This window comes from Lactuca saligna, chromosome 8, assembly GCF_052625555.1.
Source record: "Lactuca saligna cultivar CGN05327 chromosome 8, ASM5262555v1, whole genome shotgun sequence".
Lineage (NCBI taxonomy): Eukaryota > Viridiplantae > Streptophyta > Magnoliopsida > Asterales > Asteraceae > Lactuca > Lactuca saligna.
Window position 1 is genome coordinate 198,926,297 of NC_136424.1, and position 5,021 is coordinate 198,931,317.

General features: G+C 27.3%; 1 long non-coding RNA gene across 4 annotated transcripts; it reads left to right on the forward strand.

Moving 5' to 3' along the window:
- Window positions 1-213: 213 nt before the first annotated feature.
- On the forward strand, window positions 214-2,123 carry LOC145011568 (uncharacterized). 4 transcript variants are annotated; one of them, XR_013664158.1, is made up of 5 exons: window positions 543-738; window positions 945-1,039; window positions 1,259-1,308; window positions 1,383-1,448; window positions 1,561-2,123. It is a non-coding gene; the product is annotated as an uncharacterized LOC145011568 (long non-coding RNA). The 4 variants fall into 4 exon arrangements; XR_013664159.1 differs by adding an exon at window positions 214-532 and having other exon boundaries at window positions 673-738; window positions 945-1,448; XR_013664157.1 differs by having other exon boundaries at window positions 1,259-1,448.
- Window positions 2,124-5,021: the final 2,898 nt, after the last annotated feature.

Sequence of the window (5,021 nt, forward strand, 5' to 3'; positions counted from 1 at the left end):
GTATGCAAATTTGAACCAAAGGGGAGTGTTAGAAGTTGATTCAAAATTTGAACGAGTGTTTGAATGAGTGTGATACTGACCTGGTCTAAGGCAGTAATTTTAGGAGTCATTTAGTTTTGAATAAGTTCCCGTTTTTTTCCTCTAGTTGTTATGCCTATTCAATGGTATAAATAGGATGCTTTGTTTTATGTATTGCTTATCAAAGCAGATCAATAAAATCACACTCTTTTTCTGCATACGTATTCCAACACTGAAAAGGTTCTTCTACTTTCAGCTTATCGATTCCTTCCACCGCTACCTTTCTCTTTTCTTTTCCTATCTTCCACCTCATACACTTTCCACCATCTCTTTTTCTTCTATATCCAAGGAACATCCATGTTTACAGCATCGAACCTTCCGACAAAAATCACTTTCGGTTGTCTTCCTCACGCCTCGTTCCAATGCCATCGCTTTCCAGCTGGTTTGGGGCCGACATCGGCTTTTTTTCTCGCATGCTCCACCGCCCCCATTGGCCGATCGGATCTTTACACAGGTATCCGTTTTCATCTTCCACTATGTTTGCCACGTTTTTATCTCTCCATCAATTCCACACTATTTGGGTTTATTTCTGGATCCGGTTTCCTTTTTTTTCTATTCGTTTCCGACTTCTTGGGGTTTGTGTTTGTATCTCAGACTGTAAATGACTTCATTTGAAGCTCACCGTGTTCAGGATTGCAGTTTTTTGATGGGGTGATACAGGTATTCGAACAGTTTGGAATAGTATGTTAACTTTGATTAGATGTTGAAATATTTGCCCACCACCTGTTTGTTAAAAGTTTTTAGTGAATTTTCATGTTTTTTTTTTTTGTGGATTCTAACTGAAACTGATCATCTATTGGTTTATGAGATTTACTCAAACAAATAAATCAAAGAATGAAACATTGGTTTTTGTTTTTGAATCCCAGGTACAATTTTGGCAGACATTACTTTAGGACCGACTTAACTGTTTCAAGTTGGGAAAACTTTAAGTAATAGGAGATGGAAGGCTACATTACAACAGGTAAGACACCTTTGGTATTCATTAGCTACAAATGATATAAAAAACTTATAGTTAGTTGTTTTTAGGTACTCAAAGAGAGCTTTAAAATTTTGTTATGATGAAATTACAAACCTTATTGATTAGGTGATGTTTATTCATGTTGCATGCGGGTTGTCTACTTATTTTATTGTGATAACCAGTTAACCATTAATTGATATTTATTTGTGTCGCCTCTTTTAGATTCCAAGACATGAACCCATTAAAGCATTGAATTTAAATAAAAGAGTCGGGTAAATAAGTCACATCTATTTTATTTTTTATTTTTTATTTTTATTTTTTTGTTGAAAACAAATTTCATATGCAGGCCAGGACATTATGACTTTTGCAGAGGACTGGAACTCGCTATAATTTTTTCTGAATTCTTAGAAAGGTAAATCGTGTGTTCCAATTTTAATCATCTATACTCTCAGTCATCATTTCTAAACATTAATGAAACTTCATATATGGGTATTTCAGTACTTTACCGGTTTTTACTTTTGCAGCCTCCATAATCCTTTCTTGCGACATTGGAGGAAAAGATACAAACTCACCCGTTTATGAAGCTATACACAAGTTGACATAAGATTTGTATGAGTCAAATGACAATACTGCCCTTGCCCCTTCACCTCCGCTTCCCCAACAACTTCGATCAAGACACACACACACACACAATTTTTTTTATTTTTTTATTTTTATTGTTAGTCCCGTAGTTTATTACTTTTACAAGTATGACATTGATAAGTAAAAAAATCAAACTTACTTTCAATTTTACACATGTTAGAGAAAAAGATGATCTTTTTCTTTTCTTTATATTTTGTTTACTGGAAATCTTTGGAAGTAACGCAAGTACATTGCTATTTTCTCACATTCTTTATTGATTATATTTTATTATTAATAATTAACTTCATATGTGTGTGTGAATGTTGTTTGCAGGGGGCATGTAAAAATGCACCAGAAAGAAGTGAGGTGAAGAATGGTTGTAGAATTATTATATGTAACGAGTTCGGTCTCTAGCGGATTTACTTTAACTTTTATTTTATTTTTTTAAAATGATTTTTCTTCTACATTGTACTGAAATTGTAAATTAAGTTTGCTTTATTAGAATGTTTATTTATAATAATAATAATTTGATTTAGTTTGAAACCAATCCAGTAAGTTAAAAAAAAAATTGGATTATCCGATCTTCTTTGAAGGTGAATGCAGAAAAATCAAGAAAAGTACATTGCCATTAAGACCATTTTTCGACCCTGCGCCAATGACGCGACGGTTTTTTTCTAGTTGATAGGGTTGAATGAGGCGTTTGTCTAGGTAAGTGGACCTTTTAGATTGTTTTGATACTAAGCTCGTTATACAAAATCTCTAGAAAAAATCTAAAATTTTAGTTTATTTTATAAAAAAAAGTCTTATTATACGAAATCTCTAGAAAAATTCTAAAATTTTAATCTATTTTATAAAAAAGTCTCGAACTAATTTTGTTTGCAGAAAAGCACAAACTACTGGTTAAAACTTCGAAAAACCCCTTTTTGGCCGGTTTCGTAGATTTAGCTAATATTCTGTCATTTTTCATTAATTTGTTCAAAATATTATGATTTTTTTTTAAATTACCTGATAACCAAAACATTGAGATTTTTTTTGAAAATTACTATGAAATTAATGAATATTATTATTAATAAATCATTTATAAACATAATTTTTTTTACTGTAAACAAAGGAAATATATTTGTTGATAATTTCTAGGAATAGAATGGTCGGATATGTACTTCTCTATTGTTTGTTGACCACATCAAAATCTATATGTTTTTCCTATGTATCGTTGTGGGTGTCATAGTGAGAAGTACTCTGTTAGTCGTGACAAATACAAAAGTTGATAATATTTATTAATACACAATCAATAAGTGTCTACTTGCTATTAGGCCTTATGTTATATGATCACATGTTATTAGAAAATATCATTACACGAACATATAGATCTTTCATTATGTTCTTTTACATAACTACCACCTAACCTTCAAACATTACCTGGTAACAACCATAAAATTACACACATCTATCAAGAGTGAAAAGTAAACTTTGAATGAAAGTTTAAATAGATAATAACCATTCACTTGTTTCCATATAAATTATCATTCATGGTTCACTTTTCACATTTTATAAATGTGTTAGCCGATAGTTGTTAACATGTAAGGTATGAATGTTGGTTTGTAGTTAGGTTAAACAACATAAGATGAACACCGACATTAGATGAATGCTAACCAGGTTCATATCACAATCATACCCACAACAATGCATAAGAAGAATAAAGAGAGTTTGAGTGGTCAGGAAGTAATAGAGTACTTAGACCACCAATTTCTTCCTAAATAAATGTATTTTTCTTATAATAAAAATATTTTTATGTTTATAAATGATTTGTTAATAGTAATATCCATTAACTTCATGGTAGTTTTTAAAAAAGCCCCAATATTTTGGTTTTTATATAATTTCGAAGTTTTAACTGGTATTCTGTGTTTTTTTGTAAATAAAATTTTGTTTGAGACTTTTTCATAAATTGGACTAAAACTTTAGAACTTTTCTGAAGATTTCCCTTAATTAAAACGATAACATTAAACTAAAGTTGTTACATATAAAATATACAACTAATACTCCTATTAAATTTTCTATTATGATAAATGAAGTTTTTTGGCCATTATATTATCATTTAAATTTTCAAATGGAATTTTTGAGGTTATTTTAAATTATTTTTTTTCATATCTTATTTTATGTGTTTTTCTATTTTAATAAATTTAATATAATATTTTTATGTAATAATTATAATAGATATAGTAATAAATGAATTAATTAACATATTTTCTTATTTCAAAATTTTCAAATTAAAGCTGATTAGTTTATTTATTTAAATTTAAAAGAAAAAAAAAATAATTTTAATAATTTATTATTTTATTTCTTATAAATATAAAGTTCTTAAATAATTAGATATTTATATTTTTTTAATTAACTCATATACTACATGAATCTTACACCTAATTAGAAAATTAAAAGAAAAAAAGTTTAATATCAATAAAGAGATTGGTATCTAAAAGTAATGATTTACATGAAAGATAAAGATATGTTAGATACAAATGAATTAAATACGTTGTTTTTTTTTTTGTTTTTTTTTTTTTTTTTTTTTTTTATCTTTTTGGTCTTTTCTGTTTGCACTATGCAGATACACGCAAATATTAACCTTTGCAGATTGTTTTTCTGAAAGCTGTAGACCTAAAAGTGTATTTGCGTTATTTTCTTGGTGCAGATATGTCTTCTAACACCTTCAAACCTAAAAAACACATATATCTTTATTTTTTTAATTTAAATTTATTCCAACTTTATTAATGATAAATAATTTGAAAAAAATTGTTACTATATTTTTTCAAAAAAAATTGACGACACAAACATTATATTTTTAACAAATATATAAATAAAGATTTATTATAATATTGGTCGTTAAAATTGTTTATATAAATATGAAAAAAATCATAATATATTTATATATTTTTTATGCCAAATTATATAAAACATTATTTAATACACTATCATTAAAATTTTAAGCAAATATTTATGGTACGTTTTTTATTTATTTAATTGAAAAAATTGAAGTTTACTTCAATCCATTTAAATATCAGAAACTTTGATTCCTAATTACAATGTTTAGTTATAAGTTTACTACCAAAATTGTTGGTTTTTATCAAATATATACGTTAATTCGTATTATTTTTACTTTTTATACAATAATACATAAAAATTGATCTAGATTTTTTTATTATTTATAACAAAGTCATAAAAAAATTAAAAAACCACTTTCAGTTTAAAAAAAATCAGTTTATTTGGATTTTAGTTTATTTTAGTGTTTGCAGATGTTAAAAAAACAAACATTTTTTTTCATACTGCAGACGTTTAGTCCACCTCTTCGACTGCAGAGGTTTACAGACAT